We start from the raw sequence: 24,497 nt of genomic DNA on the forward strand, positions 1-24,497 counted from the left end.
TCCGCGATAAAAATTCAAAGCGCGCATGCGCTTCCGAAGTGCCCGTGTTCTGTCTTTTTCCGATTCCCGTCCGAATCGGGTCTACTTGATGATATGCGCATGCGCAGAACTTTGCGCATGCGCAATAATGTTTTTGTCAATTTCTTTGACTTTAACTGCTCCCCCTCACAGCGCACTTGTAAAGCGCATGCGCATGGGTGCGCGCATGCGCGTTTCGCATTTTTTTGCTATTCTAACGGTCGGCTCAATGCGCTGGGATTGTTGCGATCTCAGCGGCGCTACCAGTCAGTACTCGGGCCTATTATTACGACTTTCCTTTTTAACGGTGAGTTTCTCTTTCACCTCTGTCCTCCTGCTTGTTGCATTTTCACATTTTTCGCGTATTTTAACGGTCGTCTTTGCCAGCTCCCTTCGCGTATTTTAACGGTCGTCTTTGCCAGCTCCCTTCGCATATTTTAACGGTTGTCTTTGCCAGCTCCCCTCACTGCTCACGGTGGTCTCGTTTCGGTCGCAGCGGCGCTACCTCCACCTTCTTTAAGGTCAAAACTCGTGCTTATTATTTATTCTCTCTCTATATATATATAATTAATACTTTATTTTTGAACGGTGTTTCTTTTGTGTCTCTGCTCTCCTGCATATTAACGTTCCTGTATTTCGTCTCTGTACCCCGTTGCGCTTTTAGAAGCAGCTAGGGCAGTGGTCTCCAAACTTTTTAATGCCCCCACACCCCCTTTGAAAAATAAAAATCATTGGGCCCTCCCTCTGAATTTTCACAATTATTTTAGAAAATGTGGCAATGTTTAAATATGCCTAGCCATATTTAAACATTGAAGTTAAGTACTGTTACCTTTTTAAAAGTGCAATAACATGTTTTTGCTTAAAACAAAACACTGTTATATGTGTAATGCTTCTTTTGGGCAGAGCCTGGTGAGCCCCCTCCCCGGGACTACTTCATGCCCCTTCCCAGTTTGAAGACCACGGAGCTAGGGACTTTTCACGCATTTTCAGAGAAGTAAATAAATGGCAACGCGATTATGATGATAAAATGCGTGCCTTTGCTTAGGTGGCGCGCAGGCATACAGCTATGAATGAATGAATGTTATTGCTACCCGTGTGATCATTATACAGGGCAGGCCATTATCTTTACAAGTGTGTACTTTCAGGCCTGCCCTGCCTAACGATCATGGGGACAGCAAGACGCTCGCTTATTATTGCTATGTGTGACATTTGTATAATTTAATTCTAAGGGTGACTTTATAATGGCTACACTTTATCTGTATTAAAATCCAGCTATCTGAAATGTTGGCATCTATGTAGCATGCACCATGGGGCAAGAGCCTGACGCACGTTGGTTGTCCACGCCACAGCCTATTTTCTCCTCACTCAGCAGTAACTGAGGGTCTTGTTGTCTGGATCCTTAGGCAGGGTAGGTCTGAAAGTATGCAGTTGTAAAATATTCAGTGTATTTATGAGTGCCTTTTTTTTTGGGAGAAAATATTGAACAATGAAACCCATGAAAAATACTGTATAGATTTAAACATTTTATGGCATGCAAGTATGAATGTGATATTTGCCTGTGGATTTTTGTCAATGTACGAGTTTACTGTTCATTTAAATACAGGTGATGTTTGAGGTGTTACACTCCCCTAATAAATGTAACAGTTTTGTTTAGGTGATTTCACCAGCACTTTTGTCACACAGACAACAATGCACATACATTATCCCTTCTTGTTTTGCAAGTAGTCGAAACCTTTTATTTTTACAAAATATTGTTTTCTCTCCCACCAATGTGCATTCCTCTCCCCTTCCACTGCCACATACGCCACTCTCATGCACCCTGCTTCTTCTATAATATATTTAAATATTATGGGCCTCGTTCCAGCCTCGCTGTGGTGGTCCTTCCGCACTGGAGCCACCACATTAAGTTGTGGGGCTTGGTAGACGCCTTATATGCCAGCCTGATTGTCAGAGAAGTGCAAAGGTGATTACTCCATTCTGCACGTCTGCCAGAGTTGAGATGCCTATGGTCCCAACAACAAAACCCCTTCAGAGATACCAACTTTGGGAGCCTATAGCCCTCCCATAAGTGTTCTCTCGATCCATTGAGAACACTTAGCCATTTAAAAAAAAATGTATCTTCCTCCAAGTCCTATCCACCAATTCCTTGCCTGGACAGCCTGTCAATTCCAGTTTACACCTGTACAGCCAAAGTAGGATAGCTTTATTTAGCCATATATTGGTGGTCAGCCCAAAATGGTGGCCTTTCCACTGGGGCATATGCACATTGAATAACTACACAAACCTGTCTAGCCTCATAATACTTGTGAATGTTTTGCAGCTCTATCCGCCTTTATATTTAGACTCCCGGAGAAAACACAGACCTACCATGGCTTCCAACCCATGCATAACAGGGTGCACACCTGCGCTTCAACCCATATAAGGAATGTGTCTGTTATATATAGGGTGTGTTTGGAAGAATGTAGAGAAAGCACAAGGCTCTAATAATCTACTCTACCACTCGCTATGGTGCGTTTTATCTGATGCGTTTGATCTATGTTTTGATTCCACTTGTCCATTCTAGCGAGTGGACAAATAAGAGGTGTTCTGTCCAATCAGAAACTGAATTAGCAATTAGGATGCCTTAAAATCTTATTATTGTCACATTTTCTCTGTGTTCAGAGACAGAGTTCAAAAGTCAGTTTGTCTTCTTGGAGTGCAAATAATTTTCCTTGTGACTGCAGAGTTCCTGGATTTTGTAAGGTAAACTGTCTGACCAAAGTGAAATGAGAGGCTTTTGTTATCTGGTTTTTCTTAACACATTTATTTAACTAAGTCAACTTCGCAAACATTTCAAAATATATTTCGGTAGCTGTGAAAGGCCCTTTTTTGTACTTCTGTGTGAATTAAAAAAATATATATTTTATTAGTATTAAAAACAAGTCATAACACTGTACGTGGTAATGTGCAAATGAAAAATGTTTTCTGAAATCCAATTTTCACAGAATTTTGTTCATACACTACATAGTATTATCATTAAAGTTGTAGGTTAATGAGCAGCTTTTGGGACATTTCTGGGAAATGTACTGTCTGTAAATGACAGTGTGCTACCACATCATGCCCTGGTAATATATTTATTTACAGTGAAGGTTGACACATAAACTGAGAAACACTCCTGCCCTGATGGCCAAGCTATTATTAAACTGAGGCAAGTCATGCATGGATCATGTGTTCCTATATGTGGGTTATATTTATTATACATGGAGCAAACATTTAGTGCATTGAATCAAACAAAAGAGGATTTTTTTTTTTTTACAGCAGAACTGCTGAACTCGCATATTTGAAGGTGCACTCATATCTGAGAATGAACAAAAAGGCGATTGTAAAATTCAATATTTGCCTAGAAACCCACAATCTGAGATCCATTTGCAGTTCAAGTATATTCCAGTTTGGTTGAGTAGATTATTCAAGCTACTTGACTTGCGTCTAGTAACATTTTTATGTTTTTTCGATGCCTGGAGCAGGTTAGTGCTCGCATTTTAAAATATGCCACACTTACCTGCGGAGAAATTGACATTGACTGCCATTGCCTTACATTCTTGTCAAAGTGGGCTAGCAGAGGGACCAAATTATCTCCCCCCGATATTTAAATTTAGTCATCTCCGCTGTAAGGGCTAAAGCCAATTGTTGATCAAGTACCTTGTCCATTGTGAACAATAAACATTTGTCCCAAATATCATTAAATCCAGAGACCTTTACAAAGACCTGAAAGATCTCTTGCAACCTCTTTAGTGTTCCAGTCACTTGCGTCTAGTAATAGAAAAATAAAACATAAGCAGCATTCTGGGGAAATTACCCCCCACCCCGTGCATCTTGTTCACCTTCAAATCTGCACACCCACCCGTATCCATTTGATAACACCCTCTACCACCAGCCCAAATATCATCGGCATGAAAGGGCAGCCCTGTACTGCTGGAATTCACAGGAGGCGTGCCCGGTAATTCTTATTCTTGCACAGGGTCTGTTGTACAACAACCTACCATCTCCGGTACTTTGGGACAAAACTACTTCTCTCCAGGGTTCCCAAATGAAATAGCCACTCTTCAGAGAATGTATATGATCGTGTATTGTCTTACATCTGCCCCATTAATGTTTGTTTTATGGAAAGAAGAGTGATCTTCATGTGCATTACGGACATTTGTGGTATGTAGGTGAACCACACTACATAAGTGTGAGGTACTGGTTAGTTGAGGTACATCATCATACTTAGTATAACTCACATATAGTAGGGCTCCCCTGATAATATAGTTGATGTACAGTTAGCAGCTGAACTTAATAATGCATATATGTATTGTTTATGTGTGTATGGGCAGTCAATCTCTTCTTTCAGTTAATTGGTTAGTCCAGTCTACTGGTATTTTTGTGCGAGCATCTATCCTATCTGCTCATTTTTTATTTTTTTTTCTGCGGGACATATTGTTACAGTGGTTCAAAAATGAGAATCAAATACAATATCTGTATGTATTTTGTGTTTGCTTATTGTCAAATATCCTTCTCTTAAGGTTCACCCCCAAATTTTGGCCTTCCTTCTTTCTCAGACTTTTTCTTGTTGTCGGGCCTCTGAGCACTTTACCACTGCTAAAGTGTATGTGCTCTTGCATTAAAATATGGTTATGTATGCTTACCCACAGTTGGCATATTTAATGTACTTATGAGTCCCTAAAAAATTGTACTTACCTATGCCCTGGATTTGTAAATTAAAGGCTACTAGTGTGCCCACAGTAATGATTGTGCATCCCAATTAAGTAGTACGTCAACATGACTTGCTTGTCATTCCAGATCCTGTGTGTGCAGTTCTAAACTTCCATTTTGATCTGTCAAGTTAAGTCTTTCCAGGTTCAAACCTTTATTTTTAAAACACATGTAACCCCTTTAGTGGGCCTGGTACAGATCAAAGGGCAGGGGCAAGTTGGACGTGTATTTGTAATTTTAACCTGCTGTGGTAATATAAAAACGATTACACTTGTCTTTCACCACCGCAAGGCCTAACTTGCACTTAAGCTAACATCCGGGTTACCGTGAAGCAGCCTGTCTAATTTCCAATTGAAAAAACAAAATTTGGACTTTGGTGTCTATGGACTCGCAATTCAAAATCACAACTTATGGTCAAGTCTAACGTTCATTTGTGTGGCTGAAAATGTCATATTAAGAAATTTGCTGTTTATTTTCTTAAATATTTACTGCCTACTGGCTGCCCCTGACTACATGTTTGGGTGGATGACGCATCACCTCTTGTGCATTCCCTCCAGACAGGCACACACCAAGGGAGCTCAGGTGTGACTGATGGACCATAAATATCCTGATGGCCCACCCTTGGCAGGATGAAATGGTGCAGCTGGCACATCTAAATGGGCTGGCTATTCTTCCCACACACATGGAAACATAATCCCCCTTAGCAAGTCTGCAACTAGTCACTGCACTTCCTGTCCTATTTGCACTTTCTTCAAAGGCTTCTTTTTTAAGTCTTCCCCCATTTCAGAGGCACCACTGGGCATAATAATTGGACCTTTTTTTCCCTTTCACTTGCTGCTTTTCTGTCCTTTTCTCTTTTTCTCCCTCTTGTGTTTACCCCGCACTGCTGGTGTCCCAGCATCCCCACCTGCCCCATGCAAAGCGCTTCTCCCACCTCTTTATTGCTGGACCACCGCCTCCATACCTCTCTTCCTTAACGACGGCCGCCACGCTAGTGCGCCACAGGGAAGCCTGTTTGTGCATGGACGCCACCCAGCACCAGGGACCCTGGTTCTCACCCCTTCTGCTGGTTTAACGCAAGCACTCTACGTGCCCTCAACCCCATAAGATCATCAGCATGCCACCAAGCTGACCACATGTACAAACATGGATCATTTTCTTGCTGCGCCTGCTCCAGCATACTCCCAAGTACCACCCCATGATTCCTCACTGCTCCTTAACACATGCTCCCTCGTCAAGCATGCACTATAAGTCTGAGACCTCGACTCAACAGCTCTGGACGTCACCATCTCGCTATGAGTTGGATCACCCCTGCAGCTACCACGGACATTGCCACGGCCATTACGCACAACTACAAAATCATACACAAGGACAGAGCCAACCTTCCTGGAGGTGTCATTGCCATAATCTACTAGAACAACCTCCGCCTTTCATCATCTAGTCGCATTCTGTCAACTCATGAGCATCTACATTTCCACATCCTGACCAACCGAAACACCTTCCTACGTGGCACCCTCATCTACAGGCCCACCTGCACCTCAACCCCAGTCTTTACAAGACATTGTCAACCTCATTGCCCCTCCAAGCACTCACTTCCTCCTGTTACATCCCACTCTGTGATCTCGATTTACAGCTTGATACCCTCAATGACCCCCAATACATCAAACATTCTGTACGACCCCACAATTCTCGGCGTCAAACAACTAGTCATCGTCCCTACCCACAAACCCCTTCACATCCTCTATGCCATTCTCTCAGCAGGGGACAACCTCACCTTCATCCACACCTCCAAACACTGTTGGCTTGACCAAGTGCATCTACTTAACCTACTCAAACACTGCACGCCACCACATTCCCTAACCCCCTGGCAAACATTGGGGTATAGTCACGGAAGCACAGATCACCAAACGCTGTCAACCACTCCAATGAATCCGCAGGCAAACTAAAGCGCTGACTCTGAATGTGCAGCCAATGTAGCCCCCCTAAGGAAATTGGCATGGAATCTACATAGCAAAACTTCCAAGTGGTTTACACAAGACCTACATCAATCCAAGCGCGCCTGCAGACGATTGTAACGCAAATGGAGCCTCCGCAAATCCACCAAACTGCACCGCCTGCAAAAATACTGACACAACGTACCACCAGAACATACGAGCCACCCAAAAAGCTGCATTTCAAGCATGCCTCAACACCAGCACTCGCAATATCAAAGAGCTCTTCATCCTTGTCAAAGAGTTCACGAACCGCAGGGCAGAAACCTCATCCATCCCTCCCTCCCAAGACCTCCGCAACGATCTTCCCCACCTTCTTTCACTGTAAGATCTGGGACATCTACAAAGGCTTCAGCATACAGAGCCCGCCTTCACCACTCAGCACCATGGACCTTGCTCCCCCACCAGATACAAACTGCTGAACCACCATTACTGTAGAGGACACCCACCTCCATCCACTTGGGAGCACCCTCAGATCCATGCCCTCATCACATCCTCAAGCTTGTCATTCCCATCATTTCACCAGAGCTTTGCTGAACCATCAACCTATCGTTTAAGACTGCCACAATCCCCCCAGACTGTAAACACGCAGAAATCCGCCCGCTACTCAAGAAACCCAAAGCCGACCCTAGGGAGCTGAAGAATTACTGACCCATGTCTCTGCTCACTTTCCCAGCCAAGGTAACGGAAAAAGCCATCAACTATGAACTCGTAGAGTTCCTCGAGAGACACCGTATCCTAGAACTTTCCCATTTCCGATCTGGAAGCAATCACAGCACCGAAACTGCACTTTTGTCCACCACCAACAACATACGCATCATACTGCACAGCGTAGGCACTGCCGCACTCAACCTTCTAGACCTCTCTACTGCATTCTAGACAGTCTCCCACTTCAGCCTCTGTGACAGGCTGCTCGACGCTGGCATCTGAGACAAAGCCCTGAGCTGGATCTGGTCCTTCCTCACCAGAAGAACACAGAGGGTCAGACTACCACCATTCACATCAGAACTTAGACACTTGCTGCAGAGTAGCCCAAGGATCCACACACTGCCAGAAGCTTTTTAACCTCTACATGGCTCGCTCGCTAAAATCATCAAACACGAGGTAAAGATAGTCTCCTACGACAATGACACCCAACTGATCCTCTCCATGTCGGACGACTCTGCTCAAGCCAAGATGCATTTTCCCAATGGGAGGAGAGCAGTCTGCCCTTGGATGGACGTCAGCTGCCTCAAGCTCAACTCAGACAAGAAATGCTTGTGATTGCCTACACCCCATTCTGCCTGGAACGACTCCTGGTGGCCCCCCCACTCATGTTAATGCCCCCGCCCACATTAACCAATTGCGTAACCTGGCCTTTACCCTTGTCTTCTCTATCAATAACACAACAAATTAACACTGTCTCCTCAAAAAGCTTACACACCCTCTGTAGTAAAATGCCTCCTTTTTGCAGTCCACAACCCCCACCTACCCCAAACACTTTTTTCCTGCTATTGATGCTGACTCTACTGAGTACTGAAGTGTGTTCAGATCCTGCTAACCAGGCCCCACCACCAGTGTTCTTTCAGTTAAAATGTACCATTATTTCCCCAAATTGGGACACCCCTCGCACACAGATAAGTCCCTGGTACCGACCTCCAGGACCAAGAGCCCCCTTCAGTGACACCATTTCCGACCTCACAAGCACTTACGCCCTCGCCTCAACGGACTACATCCTCCTGGGAGATCTCAGCTTCCACCTGGAGAACAACGACGACGCCAACACCGCATCACTGACCACCAACCTCTCCAACCTCGGACTCAGACAACTGGTCAACACACCCACCCACATCGCCGGTCACACCCTAGACCCACTCTTCACTGCAAGCAACCACATCTCATTCAGCCACACCTCCGAACTCCACTGGACCGACCACCACTGCGTCCACTTCACATTCAAGAAAAACACCGAACACCACCGCACCCCACTACCGGCACACCGCCGCTGGGGAAAAGTCACCGAAGACCAACTAACCAGCACCCTCGCCAAGAACCCACCGTCCGACCCCACCGACCCGGACTCCGCCGCCATCAACCTCCAACAGTGGATCCTCAACTGCGCCAACACCCTCGCACCACTCAAGAGGCCCACCGTCAACCAAGAAAAGAAAAAAGCAGCCTGGTTCACAGATGAACTGATCACCTCCAAACGCACCTGCCAGAAACTCAAGAAAAAATGGCTTCTCGGGCGCACACCCAACAGCCTCGCAACCCACAAGGAAGCCACCCGCAAGCACCACCAACTTATCCGACTCGCCAAACGCTCCCACTTCACAGAACGCCGAAACAACAACGCACACAACAGCAAGGAACTCTTCTGCATCGTGAAGGAGCTCTCCAAACCAAACGCCAACGTCAACGATGTCCCACCATCCCAGAAACTCTGCGACGCACTCTCCACCTTTTTCTACCAGAAAATCGCCGCCATCCACAACAGCCTCAACACCACACCTCTGCCAGACCCCACCCCCAACAACACCTCCCACGCCGACCGCCTCACCACCTGGACCCACGTAGATGACGCCGAAACCCGAAAGACCATGAACTCCATCCACTCAGGATCCCCCTCAGACCCCTGCCCACACCACGTCTACAACAAAGCCGACTCCACCATCGCCCCCCAACTTCGTAAGATCATCAACCTATCCTTCGACACCGCAACCTTTCCGGACAGCTGGAAGCACGCCGATATCCAAGCCCTCCTCAAGAAACCCAAGGCCGACCTCAAAAACTTCCGCCCGATCTCCCTTCTCCCCTTCCCAGCAAAGGTCATCGAGAAGATCGTCAACGCACAGCTCACCCACTACCTCGAAGACAACTCCACCCTAGACCCCTCTAAATCCGGATTCAGACGCAATCACAGCATCGAGACTGCACTCCTTGCCGCCACAGACGACATCAGACAGCAAATGGACAATGGCGAAACTTCAGCCCTCATCCTCCTAGACCTATCCGCCGCCTTTGATACGGTCTGCCACCGCACCCTACTAACTCGTCTCCACGAAGCCGGAATTCAAGACAAAGCCCTCAACTGGATCTCCTCTTTTCTCTCCGGCAGAACCCAGAGAGTCCGACTCTCACCCTCCCGCTCCGAAGCCACCAACCTCATCTGCGGCGTCCCCCAAGGCTCCTCGCTAAGCCCAACGCTGTTCAACGTATAAATGGCACCCCTCGCACAGCTGGCCCGTCAGCATAACCTCAGCATCCTCTCCTACGCCGACGACACCCAGCTCATCCTTTCCCGTACTAAAGATCCACACACCGCCAAAGCCAACCTCCACGAGGGACTGAAATCCATTGCCCAATGGATGAGAAACCGCTGCCTGAAATTAAACTCCGATAAGACGGAAGTCCTCATCCTCGGACGTTCCCCCTCGGCCTGGGATGACTCCTGGTGGCCCACCGTACTGGGTCCCCCACCTACTCCTGCCAACCACGCACGCAACCTCAGCTTCATCCTCTACTCCACTCTCACCATGTCCAAACAGGTCAACGCAGTCTCCTCCTCCTGCTTCAACATCCTCCGCATGATCTGCAGAATCTACAAGTGGATCCCGACGGAAACCAGAAAAACGGTGACTCAGGCCCTTGTCAGTAGCAGACTTGACTACGGCAACACACTCTACACATGCATCCCAGCAAAAGACATCAAACGACTCCAACGCATCCAGAACGCATCCGCCCGCTTGATCCTCGACATACCCTGCTGATGCCACATCTCCCACAACCTGAAGGACCTCCTCTGGCTCCCCGTGGACAAGAGGATCACCTTTAAACTCCTCACCCACGCGCACAAAAAGCACTACACGACTCCGGACCCGCCTACCTGAACAACAGACTCAACTTCTACGTCCCCTCCCGCCAACTCCGCTCTGCCAACCTCTCCCTCGCCATCGCTCCCCGAATTCAACGCAAGACCTCTGGTGGCAGATCCTTCTCCTACCTCGCCGCCAAGACCTGGAACTCACTGCCGACCTCCCTGCGCCAGACCCAGGACCTCCTCACCTTCAGGAAACTCCTCAAGACATGGCTCTTCGACCGATAGCAGCTGCCCCCCCACCCCTCAGCGCCTTGAAACCCTAACGGGTACATAGCGCGCTTTATAAATTTAATGATTGATTGATTGGCAAAAGGTACCTGTGGTACCAAGGGCCCTGTGACCAGGGAAGGTCCCTAAGGGCTGCAGCATGTGTTGTGCCAACCTAAGGGATCCCTCACCTAACACAGGCACACTGCCATTGCAGTTGGTGTGTGTTGGTAGGGATAAAAAGGCAAAGTTGACATGGCATCCCCTTCAGGATGGCATGCACACCAAATACTGCCTTGGCATACGTAAGTCACCCCTCTAGCAGGCCTTAAAGCACCCTGCCTTAGGGCTTTATTCCACAGGTGAGGGCATAGCTGCATGAGCAATATGCCCCTACAGTGTCAAAGTCCATTCTTAGACATTGTAAATATAGTGTGGCCATATTAAGAACATGGTCTGTGGGTTTGTCAAAACGAACTCCACAGCTCCATAAGTACTACACTGAGCACTGTGAAGTTTGATATCAAACTTCTCCAAATAAGAAACCCACACTGATGCCAGTGCTGGATTTATTACAAAATGCACTCAGGGCATCTTAGAAATGCCCCCTGTATTTTACCCAATCCTTCAATGCAAGACTGACTGGTCTGTGCCAGCCTGCCACAGAGGGACTAGTTTCTGACCTCCTGGCGTGAGAGCCTTTGTGCTCTCTGAGGCCAGAAACCAAGCCTGCACTGGGTGGAGGTGCTTCACACCTCCCCCTGCAGGAACAGTAACACCTAGCAGTGAGCCACAAAGGCTCAGGCTTTGTGTTACACTGCCACAGGGCACTCTGGCTAGTGGAGATGCCCGCCCCCCTGGACACAGCCCCAACTTTGGGCGGAAAGTCCGGCGGAGATAATGAGAAAAACAAGGATGTGTCACCCCCTCAGCCAGTTCCACCCCTAAGTTGACCAGAGCTGTAGTGTCCCCCTCCTTGGAAAATCCTCCATCTTGTTTTGGAGGATTTACCCAATAAGGATAGGGATGTGCCCCCCTCCCCAAAGAGAGGCACAAGGAGGGTGTAGCCATCCTCAAGATCAGTAGCCTACTACTGCCCTTCAGCCCTAACACCCTCCTTTTCCTGAAAACCTAAAGGACTGCTGACCTCAAAACACCCGTGGAGAAGATGGAGACAACAACTGACTTGGCCCCAGCCCTACCTGCCTGTCTCCAGACTCAAAGAACCTGCAACAGCGACGCATCCTGCGGGTCCAGCGACCTCTGCCGACTCGGGGTACTGGCCTTCAACCCAAAGTACCAAAAAACTCTAATGGATATGGGCTCTGTCAAACAACAAGGAAGAAACCATCTTTAAAGGGACACCCACCTCACTCCTGAAGCGTGAGTCCCCACCACTCTGCACCAACGCCCCCAGCTTGTGTCCAGAGAAACCAACACTGCAGCGTGGACCCCCAGGTGACTCCAACGACGTGGCCACCCGGAGACAATCTCCCTGCATCCCCACGGTGAAGCCTGCAGAGAGAATCCAGAGGCTCCCCCTCACCGCAACTTCCTGCTAACAGAGATCCCAACGCCTGGAAGAAGCACTGCCCCTGCAGCCCCCAGGCCCAAGAGGAACCAACTACCGGTCCAGAAGTGACCAGCAGGCGTCCCTCATCCTAGCCCAGTCAGTGGCTGGCCCAAGAAGAACCCCATGCCTTGCCTGCATCACCAGAGTGACCCCTGGGTCCCTCCATTGATTTCTATTCAAAACCTGACACCTACTTTGCACACTGCACCTGGCTGGTCCTGTGCGCCTGTTTGGGACACCCCCCAACCCAGTGCTGTACAAAACTCCCCGGGTCTGCTCCCTGTTAGCAGAGTGGAACCGGAGCACCCCTTTTCTCCATAAGCGCCTATGCTACTTTGACCTCTGCACTTGACCGCCCCTGTGTTGCTGGTGCTGGGTGTTTGTGGTTGACTTGAACCCCCAACAGTCGGCTGTCTATGCCCTGGAGACTGAACTTGTAAGTGCTTTACTTACCTGCTAAATTAACTTCTACTTACCTCCCACAGGAACTGTTGAATTTTGCAGTGTCCTCTTTTAAGAGAACAGAACCACAAGCACAAACAGAACTGTGTACCTTACTGTTTTCATTCCAAGTTCTATATTTGCTTATGCCAAGTACCTTACAATTTCTGTACTTACTTGAATTCAGAATCTTGTGGTTCTAAAGTAAATTAAGAGAAGAATATTTTTCTATATAAAAAACCTATTGGTCTGGGGTTAAGTCATTGAGTGTGTGTTCATTTGACCCTGTCACCAGGCAGGTCGCTCCCCCCATCTGCCATGCAGCCCCCTGTGGGTTGAACCTCCGTTGCCACTTTTGCCGCCTGACTACTCGCTCCCTTTTTTCTATTCCCCTGAGCTTGTGCTTCTGTGCCACTTGTTTTTTCCATTCTGTGCCCCTGTGTTTTGCTTTCTGTACCCCTGTGCTCTGTTGTCCCTTTCCCGCCGTTTTTTCCCGCCGTTTTTTCCCCGGGTTTTCCCCTGGGTTTTTCCCTTGCTGCTGAGCCCCTGCTGCCCCGCCCCCTTCACTCCCATTGGCCGCCCCGCTCCCACCTCCCAGCTGCTCCTCCCTCTGCCCTCATATGGAGGCCGCGAAGCGGTGGTAGAGAGCGACCTTTGACCTTGTCACCAGGCAGGTCGCTCCCCCCATCTGCCACGCAGCCCCCTGTGGGTTGAACCTCCGTTGCCACTTTTGCCGCCTGACTACTCGCTCCCTTTTTTTTATTCCCCTGAGCTTGTGCTTCTGTGCCACTTGTTTTTTCCATTCTGTGCCCCTGTGTTTTGCTTTCTGTACCCCTGTGCTCTGTTGTCCCTCTCCCGCCGTCTTTTCCCACCGTTTTTCCCCGGGTTTTTCCCCTGGGTTTTTCCCCGGGCTTTTACCTTGCTGCTGAGCCCCTGCTGCCCGCCCCGTTCACTCCCATTGGCCGCCCCGCTCCCACCTCCTCCTCCCTCCCTCTGCCCTCATATGGAGGCCGCGAAGCGGGCACGCCGCTGGCGCGCCTAAGGCAAGCCCGTCTGCGCCTGGACCGCACCCAGCACCAGAACCCCTGGAACTCGCACCCCCCGAAACGCCAGACTGCACTACGACGCAAGCACCCTTCACGCACTAAACAGCAGGCGAGACCACCCCTGCTACCGGGCCACCCCGAAACGCATCCAGGGGCCTTTCACCTGCCGGAACTGCAGATTCACCAGCATCCAACCCTCCACACCACCAGCCAGAGAATCCAACCACCTCCGCTGCATCCTCCTCAACACCCGCTCCGCTCGCAAGCACACCATCGAACTTTGGGACCTCCTAGACTCCACTGCCCCTGACGGAGACCTGGCTGAACGCCACCTCAGCACCAGACATTGCCATAGCCATCCCACAGGGCTACAAGATCTCCCGCAGAGACCGCACCAATGGAGTGGGAGGAGGAATCGCCATCATCCACAAAGACTCCATCAAAATCTCAACGAACACCGATGACACCCTCACCACCGCCGAGCATATGCACTTCCAGATCCACACCGACCCCAACACCACCCTCAGAGGAACTCTCATCTACAGACCTCCCGGACCCCGCCCACAGTTCAGTGACACCATCGCTGACCTCATCAGCACCCACGCCCTCGCTTCCACGGACTACATCCTCCTCGGGGACCTGAACTTCTACCTCGAGAACAACAACGACGCCAACTCCACTGCCCTGATCGATAACCTCGCCAACCTCGGACTCAAACAGCTAGTAACGACACCCACTCACGCCGCTGGACACACGCTTGACCCCATCTTCTCCGCAAGCCCCCACGTCTCCTTCAACCACACCACCGAACCACACTGGACCGACCACAGAAGCGTCCACTTCACCTTCAGAAAACCCACCACACACCACCGCACCCAACAGCTACCACGCCGCTGCTGGGGCAAGGTCACCGGGGACCAACTGACTACCGCCCTCGCCCTGAGACCACCCACCGACCCAGACACTGCCGCGACCAACCTCACACAGTGGATCAACGACTGCGCCAACACCCTCGCCCCTCTCAAGACCTTTACAACCAACCACACCAACAAGAAAGCCGCCTGGTTCACCGAGGACCTCCGGATCTCCAAGCACACCTGTCGGAAGCTGGAGAAGAAATGGCTCCACGACCGAACACCAGACAACCACACAGCCCTCAAGAGCGCCACCCGCAGACATCACCAACTCATCAGGACCGCCAAGAAGACCGCCTTCAAGGACCGCCTAGACAACAACGCACACAACACCAAAGAGCTCTTCAGCATCGTGAAAGAACTCTCCAACCCCAGCTCCATCACCAACGACATCCCGCCATCTCAAGACCTGTGCGACTCCCTGGCCACCTTCTTCCACCGCAAGATCACCGACATCCACAACAGCTTCAACCCCGACCCCCCCGCACCCACCACAGAGTCCACCACCCCTGCGACTACCACTCGCACCAGTCGCCTGACCGTCTGGTCCAGCGTCAGCGATGAAGACACCATCAAAACCATGAACTCCATCCACTCAGGATCCCCATCGGACCCCTGCCCTCACCACGTCTTCAACAAAGCCAGCGCAGCCATCGCGCCCCACCTCCGTAAAACAATCAACTGTTCCTTCGAGACAGCAACCTTCCCAGAAAGCTGGAAGCACGCCGAGATCAACGCCCTTCTGAAGAAGCCCAAGGCGGACCCCAAGGACCGCAAGAACTTCCGTCCCATCTCCCTGCTCCCTTTCCCGGCAAAAGTGACCGAGAAGATTGTCAACAAACAGCTGACCCGCTACCTCGAAGTCAACAACATCCTGGACCCGTCCCAATCTGGTTTTCGCAGTAACCACAGCACCGAGACCGCCCTCATCGCCGCCACTGACGACATCCAGACCCTGATGGACAAAGGAGAAACAGCCGCCCTCATCCTCCTGGACTTATCAGCAGCCTTTGACACGGTCTGCCACCGCACCCTATCAGCACGCCTCCATGACGCCGGTATCCAAGAGAAGGCCCTGGCCTGGACCACATCCTTCCTCTCCGGCAGAACCCAGAGCGTCCGCCTCCCACCCTTCCGCTCCAAAACCACTGAGATCATCTGCGGCGTCCCACAGGGATCCTTCCCTCAGCCCGACGCTGTTCAATATCTACATGGCCCCCCTCGCCCACGTCGCACGACAACACAACCTCAACATCATCTCCTACGCCGACAACACCCAGCTGATCATATCCCTCACCGAAGATCCCCACACCGCCAAAGCTAACCTCCACCGAGGAATGAAGGCCATAGCCGACTGGATGAAGGACAGCAGACTGAAGCTGAACTCAGACAAGACGGAGGTCCTCATTCTCGGACCCACCCCATCAGCCTGGGACGACTCTTGGTGGCCCACGTCACTAGGCACAGCCCTGGAACCCACGGACCACGCACGCAACCTGGGGGTCATCCTCGACTCCACTCTCTCCATGACCAGGCAAGTCAACGCCGTCTCCGCGTCCTGCTTCAACACCCTCCGTATGCTCCGCAGGATCTTCAAATGGATCCCCCTCGACACGAGAAAAAACATTACCCAGGCCCTCATCACCAACAGACTCGACTACGAGAACGCCCTCTACTCAGGAACTACAAACAAGCTCCTGAGACGACTCCAACGCATCCAGAACGCCTCGGCCCGACTCATCCTCGATGTCCCCCGCCGCAGCCACATCACACTCCACCTGAGAGGCCTGCACTGACTCCCCGTCAACAAAAGGATCACCTTCAAGCTCCTGATCCACGCACACAAAGCACTGCACAACACCGGACTCACCTACCTCAACAACCGACTCAGCTTCCACACCCCCATCCGAAGCCTCCGCTCAGCCAACCTCGCCGTCGCCACAGTCCCCCGCATCCGAAAAACCACCGCCGGCGGCAGATCCTTCTCCTACCTCGCCGCCAAGACCTGGAACACTCTTCCCCACCATCCTACGACAGACCCAGGACCTGCTGGCCTTCAGAAGACTCCTCAAGACCTGGCTCTTCGACCAGTAGCACCCCCCCTCCCCAGCGCCTTGAGACCCTTGCAGGTATGTAGCGCGCTTTACAAATGGAGTGATTGATTGATTGATATTTACTGCCCGTGTGTGTACAACAAATGTTCCATTTAATACTTGTCTTTTAATTAAACATCACACGCAAGATAGAACATAGTGTGTCAAAATAATAGTCTTTCTTAGAACTGTAGTCTACAACTGTTTGTGTGGGCTCTTTGTCTCTTACCCACTATTATTCCTCAGTCTAGTGTGGTGACATACAGCCTGCTAGTCAATATGAGTCTTTAAAGTCACAACATAATCTGGCTGAGGTCTATGCGTTTTTGTGCCCTCTGTTATAAAGTTTCAGTTTTAGACACCCACAGGCTCTGCACAAGAAAGTTCAAGCTTGTACACACCATGGAAGATCCACAGGCAGCTATCAAAATGTTCTGCACTTGTGTGACTAACGCCTCAACATTTGGTGCTGGCAAGGAAGAGCAGGCTATGTGGGATCGGCTCTGGATGTGGATCTTCGCAGACTTGACGGTAAAGTGCCTTTGGCTTGGTATTTTTTATTTTTTCAGTGCCAAGGTTTGTGCTGACTAACAGAAATGGGAGGGAGTCATTGGGAGGGATGGAGATGGCAAAAGCAACAGCAGTGGTCATCTACGTTTAGAAACCTGCGAAGCTCATGACCTGTTGCTCTGTTCATTCAGTGTCTGATGGAGAGCTAATCTTCCTTGCTCCAGCGGGTGTTTCCATCTCTCTTCTGCACAAGCGCAGAGTAGGTTGTCCTACCTCCAGAGATAGGTTGTGGTTCCTTTTCTTTTTCATTTCTTTGTGCACAAAAAAAACTAAAAGGTCCTTTTTTTTTTTTTGGTGGTCAGTCAACAGCTACCTCCACAAAGACAATTTCTAAATGCACACCCTGGCTGAGGTGTTGTCAGTGCTCAAACAGGATACTTTATAGTAGTGCTGGACCTTCACAATGCTTATTCACACATCCGCATCCTGAATTTTTCACACATGTTAACTGTGTTTCAAAGTGAGCAAGTAGCTTTTTAAGTTTACTGTGATCCTCTTTCGTGTCTTCACAAAACTGATGATGGTGGTGTCAGCTCATTGGCGTGGGACTATAGTCATCTTTGAGCACAAACAAAGGTTATCTTTCATTGTTTCCAGCCTGTTTGCGGGTGCCTGACCGATCTTCCATGTTAGTCACCAGCTGTCGATAGTATTTCAAGCAGCTTGTTTCACTAGCAGCCTAAAAATGTTTTTTTAGAGCACACTGAAATCTTACATTTGTTTTTTGAGATTTTCTCGTGAACGCCATTTGAGCATAATCACTATGGCCCTCATTACAACATTGGCGGTAACACCAAAGGTCAGTGATAAACTTGCGATAACACACAGCCGCGCTCAAAATACACTCTCTTACAAAACACAAGCACATTGGACAATTCCAAATACACGCACCTTATACACATACACACACCACTCCCACATCACCCACAAACCCTTACTACCTAAAATATTGACGAAGGCCAGAGAGACAGCACAGCAAAGATGACACCATACAGAGGCACAAAACACCATCACACACACATCCACGCACAAAACACCACACACCCCTAAACATCACCTCAGACATCACCCACACCACCCCATGTTCACCGCAGGTTTTCTGAGGAGGAGCTCAGGGTCATGGTGGATGAAATTATCCGGGTAGAGCCACAGCTATTCGAATCACAAGTGCAGCACACCACCATAGCTAGGAAGATGGAGCTATGGCGCAGAATCGTGGACAGGGTCAGCGCAGTGGGACAGCACCCAAGAACACGGGATAACATCAGTAAGAGGTGGAACGGCCCATGGGGGAAGGTGTGTTCCGTGGTCTCAAGACACCACATCGCGGTTCAGAGGACTGGCGGCGGACCCCCACCTCCTCCCCCACAACTAACATGGGAGGAGCAGGTCTTGGCTATACTGCATCCTGAGGGCCTCACAGGAGTAGCTGGAGGAATTGGTAAGTCAAAGCTTTCACTACTTCATCCCCCACCCTACTTGCATGCAATCACATACCCTCACCCTCCCCCCCCCATCACTCCAACTCCTCACAGATGTCCCACTATCACAAACCACACATCCCAACACCAGGCCCTTCATTCAACAACAAAGCATGGGTACCCATCATAAATGCATGTCCACTGCACATACCCACACAGACCCCTAAACATCAAGCGCACAAGCTCCTACACAGGAATGCAACCACTGGGGTACAGGGTCACCCACCCATTGCACACCATGGAACACACAGATAAACTAGGCCTTTAAACCCCCTGCAGGACCCCTAACCAACGTCACCGGACAGGATGTTCCAGACATGTCCACTCCACCCACAGAAGAGGCCCACATTGATGACAGCAGCTCTGTCCAACTGGATCTAGATGACCAGCCCGGCCCATCTGGCACCTCAGGACAGTCGGTTCCCCTCACACTGGCAGAAGCCACAACAGAGCCTCCCCCCTCTGGAAACACCAGCACCCACCGGGCCCATACCTCTGTCCCCATGACACGTCAAGCAGCAGTGTGTCCACCACTTCAGGGAACTCAGGCTAACCCACCACCCCAAGAACAGCAGGGACTTGGGGGCATTGGCAGTGGGCACACGGTTCAGGGGACAGAGGCCCAGGAACACAGGGGAACTGGGAGGGCTGCTGGGCAACAGGGGGAGGACAGGCCTAGGGAACCCACTCTCCATGAGGCCCTCCAACGTCATGGGAACCTACCGCTATTCCCAGGAGACGATGGCAACAGTACTGTCCAAGTTTCAGGAGATCCAGCGGCTGCAGGAGGAACAGTATTTGGGGTTCAGGGAGGAACTCGGATCCATCAATACCACCCTGGGCACCATTGTAGGGGGTGCTGAAGGAACTCGTGAACACCAGGAGGGACACTGTGGCACAACAAGGGGCCCCTGACACTAGCCTGGACGATGAACTGCCCACCGCCGGCGCTAGTAGACAGGCGGCACCACCACAGGACCTCGACACCAGCACCCCACCCCCTGCAGATGGAGAACCACCCTGCAAGCGGTCCCTGAGATCTAGGACAAAGACCGAGCACGATGCCAAGACCCCCGTCAAGAAATAAGACCACCCTGATTGTCATCCTTCTGTCCCACTTTGTCACCCTGTTCAACCACCAACTGCCCCAGCTCCACTTCCTATGTCCCTTTGGACAATGCACCTGTGAAACAAATAGACTGGACTCTGCCATGGACATTCCTCCACCATCACCCCTGACCATTTTACAACCCCCTCCACTATTTAGCATTTAAATAAACACACTTAAATCACAAAACAATCTGGAGTCAGTCTGTGCTTTCACAAATGTGTATTTGCAATAACTGAGGAAAATAGCAATATCCATTGTATTGTCAGCATACCTATGTCACACAGCTCTAGTCCATGTGGGAACATAGCAAAGGTCACACAGTGGGACCCACATCTGTGAAATCGAAAGGGAAAGTGACAAATCAGGGTCCATACACTGGGTGAAAGTGACAGACAGATGAGAGGTAGAACAAGTGTATCAGATGTAGCAGGCAGTGATGTCGTCTTACCTGTGTCTCACTGGAAGTATTGATGAATCACCTTGTTTCTGTTGTCGATTTCCTGTTCTGCTTCCTCGTCTTCACTATCCACAGGCTCCACAGCTGCCACAAGACCTCCTTCAGGACTATCCTCCTGCAGAAAAGGCAGCTGTCGTCGCAAAGCCAAGTTGTGCAGCATACAGCAGGCCACGATGATCTGGCACACCTTCTTTGGCGCGTAGAATAGGGAAACACCCGTCATGTAGGCACCTAAACCTGGCCTTCAGGAGGCCGAAGGTCTTTCTCTATAACCCTCCTAGTTTGCCCATGTGCCTCATTGTAGCGTTCCTCTGCCCTTGTCCTAGGATTCCTCACTGGGGTCAGTAGCCATGACAGGTTGGGGTAGCCAGAGTCATCTGCAAATGTTGTTACAACTGTTAGACATACACTTACCCTTAGGGGCAACCCCATTCCCAGACACCTATTCACACTATATAGGGTCCATGTCCTCACCTAATAGCCACACACAGTGCCTCTGGAGTTGCCCCATCACATAAGGGATGCTGCTATTCCTCAGAATGTAAGCGTCATGCACTGATCCAGGAAACTTGGCATTCACATGGGAGATGTACTGGTCGGCCAAACACACCAACTGCACATTCATTGAATGGTAGCTCTTCCGGTTTCTGTACACCTGTTCACTCCTGCGGGGGGGGCAAGGCCACATGTGTCCCATCAATGGCACCTATGATGTTGGGGATATGTCCCAGGGCATAGAAGTCACCTTTCACTGTAGGCAAATCCTCCATCTGAGGGAGCACGATGTAGCTGTGCATGTGTTTCAGCAGGGCAGACAACACTCTGGACAACACGTTGGAGAACATAGGCTGGGACATCCCAGAGGCTATGGCCACTGTCGTCTGAAAAGACCCACTTGCCAGGAAATGGAGTACTGACAGCACCTGCACTATAGGGGGGGATACCTGTGGGATGGCGGATAGCTGACATCAGGTCTGGCTCCAACTGGGCACACAGTTCATGGATTGTGGCACGGTCCAGTCTGTAGGTGACAATTACATGTCGCTCTTCCATTGTCAACAGGTCCACCAGCGGTCTGTACACTGGAGGATGCCGCCATCTCCTCACCTGCCCCAGCAGACGTACTCTGGAGGAGAACAGCGAGCAGAGGGTCAGCCAACACTGATGTACGAAAACACAACTTTATTGCACATATTTTTCAATCCGATATGTGCCTGTCTTAGTGTGTATGCAAGGCCTAGGTATGTGTGACGCACTTAAACATAATGCCATGTGGCCCCCTGAAATGGCGGCTGCCTGACCTGTAAGGTGGGACAATGGGATATGAGGTAACTGCGCTGGCGTTGTACACCGTCGCAGTAGGCGGTCGAAGACCACGGCGCAATCCTGCATTGGTTAACATTGGGCCCTATGGGTCCCAGGAGCCAATGACGATGTACGCTGGCGGTGACGGTACGCACCGCAGCGGACATGACCGCCATTTTCTATCTGTTCACTCAGTTGATACCTGATGTTCAACAGGAGATTACCTACACTGCAAGTGCTGCTGTGACCTCAGTCTGGAAGAGACAATAGCTCATGTGTCTGGGGAAAGGGCCCCTGCCTTCACCACGGAGGAGTTTGAGAAACTAGTGGATGGGGTCCTCCCCCCGTACACGCTGCTCTACGTTCCTCCAGACAAACAGGTAAGTACACTGTGAGCATGCTGTATGGGCAATGCCTGTGTGGATGGAAGATGGAAGGGGAGAATTAGGCGTGCATGAAACGACGGTGAGTGTATGTGTGTCATGGCAAGGGTAGGAATGCAGGCCAATGACTGTGACGGTGCGGACGGTTATATCTTCTCCTTTTCCCCTGTCCTATTCCTGTAGGTCAGTGCCCACCAGAAGAAGGATATTTGGCGTGTCATCGCCAAGGAAGTCAGGACCCTGGGTGTCCACCACAGACGTAGCACCCACTGCCGGAAAACATGGGAGGACATTCGCCGCTTGAGCAAGAAGACAGGGGAGGCCCAGCTGGGGATGAGTTCCCAATGTGGGGGGGGGGGGGGGGTGTGCCCGTTGCACGATGACACCCCTGATGTTCCAGATCCTGGTGGTGGCGTGCCCGGAGTTGGATGGGCGCTTGAGAGCATCACAGCAGCCACAAGGGGGTGAGTACGCTCTCATTCAGCTGATTCAGCGCACATTGGAGGTGTCTGGTTGGGGGAGGTGGGCTGTGGGTACTCCTTGGCCAGGACGAGTTTTGTAGGCATGTTACCTCCGTAAGGCAGGCTATGTGCCACCCCACCAGTGTTAAGAGCCATCTACACCTAGTCAGGCTCCTGTGACTCATGTGTGCAGCAGTCGGGCATAGGCCTTGTACCCCATGTCCCTGTGATTAATTAGGGAACTCTAAGTGCATGGCGTAGTGCAGAGGGCTGCTGTGTCTGTAGTGTCCCCCAACTGTAGCGGTATTGCATGCACTGAATATGTCTTCTGTCTTCCCCACCTTTTTGTGGTCTACCTGTTCTTGTGTGCATTAGCATCATCAGGCAGAGGAGCAGTGGCACCGTAGCTGGAGGGATCTGCATCCCACATGGCCCTGGAGGGCGAAACAGCGGGCGAGGGGAGTTCCACATCGGGGACAGGCGCTGAGACCAGCGACACAGACTCCTCCTCTGATGGGAGCTCCCTTGCGGTGGCGGGCCCCTATGTGCCCCCTGCACCTACAGGTACAGCCACCCCCCCACCAGCACCGTCCTCACAGCAGCACCTCAGCCCCTGCCCCTGTCAGCCCTGCTGCCCTCAGTGAGGAGGCCATTGACCTCCTCAGATCCCTCACTGTTGGGCAGTCTACCATTCTGAATGCTATCCAGGGTGTAGAGAGGCAGTTGTAACAGACAAATGCATACCTGGAGGGCATTCATTCTGGTCAGGCAGCCCAACAGCAAGCTTTTCATATGCTGGCCTCAGCACTGATGGCAGCCATTGTCCCTGTGTCCAGCCTCCCCCCTCCAACTTCCTCCACCCAGACCTAATCCCCTGTACCTCAGCCTATCCCAAGCACACCATCAGACCAGCATGCACACACCTCAACACACAAGGGTAGCTCTGGCAAACATAAGCACCACACATCCTACAGGCACTCACACAAGCATCATACCCATGCAGACATACCAACATCCATTGCCTCCACTGTGTCCCCCTCCTCCTCGTCTCCCTCCTCCCTCCCTGTCACGTCTCCACTCACACCTGCATGCACTACATCTTCAGCCACTACGTCCATCACCACACACCGCTCGTGCACTCACCACACCACTACCAGTCACACATCCCCAGTTTCCTCTCCCAGTGTGTCTGTGAGCCCTCCTCCCAAAGTACACAAACGCAGGCAAAAACACCCATCCACCTCAACAGCCTCCAGGCCATACACCTTCACCCAAATTCAGCAGATGTACACCTCCTACAACCACTACCTCTTCCTCCACTCCCAAACCCCCTCCATCTACCCTTCCCAGTTTGTCTAAAACTTTTCCTGTCAAACCTTGACCTCTTCCCCCTCACCTCCCCCACCCCTTCCGTCCCCTATGGAACGGCTTTCCAGGTCACAACCCAGCACCTCAGCCACCACATCAACGGGAACAGTGGTGCCAGCAGTAACCGGCTTCTGGAGTGCGCCAAGCAGCAGGGCAGCCAGTGTGCCAAGGAGCCAGACCACAGACAGTCCCCCACCTCAGAAACATAAGAAGTTGGCCACAGCCCGGAGGGAGAAGGGCAAAATACCTGCCACCAAAGGCTCTCCCAGGACTACAGTTGGGAGTGTGAAGACAGCTGCGCCACCATCCAAGGTGGGGAAGGGGCACAGAAAGAAAGGGAAGTCGCCGCCAACCTGCACGGCGGACAAGACCGCTTCCCAGGACACCGCCGCCACCACCAGCACTGCTTCCCAGGACACCGCCACCACCAGCACCGCTTCCCAGGACACAGGCGCTACCATCACCGCGTCCCAGGACACCACCGCCAC

General features: G+C 51.0%; 1 long non-coding RNA gene across 7 annotated transcripts in view; it reads left to right on the top strand.

The window, feature by feature from the left end:
* Positions 1–233: 233 nt before the first annotated feature.
* Positions 234–24,497, top strand: part of LOC138248894 (uncharacterized) — a 61,721-nt gene continuing 37,457 nt past the window's right edge. For 4 of the 7 annotated variants that reach the window (XR_011194655.1, XR_011194657.1, XR_011194651.1 and 1 more), the window contains exons 1-2: positions 234–325; positions 17,232–17,404. This is a non-coding gene — a long non-coding RNA (uncharacterized lncRNA). Of the gene's footprint in view, positions 326–475; positions 540–17,219; positions 17,405–24,497 lie in introns of all 7 variants that reach the window. The other 3 variants (XR_011194656.1, XR_011194654.1, XR_011194653.1) reach the window with 3 other exon arrangements.

The sequence above is a fragment of the Pleurodeles waltl genome, chromosome 8 (genome assembly GCF_031143425.1).
Source record: "Pleurodeles waltl isolate 20211129_DDA chromosome 8, aPleWal1.hap1.20221129, whole genome shotgun sequence".
NCBI lineage: Eukaryota > Metazoa > Chordata > Amphibia > Caudata > Salamandridae > Pleurodeles > Pleurodeles waltl.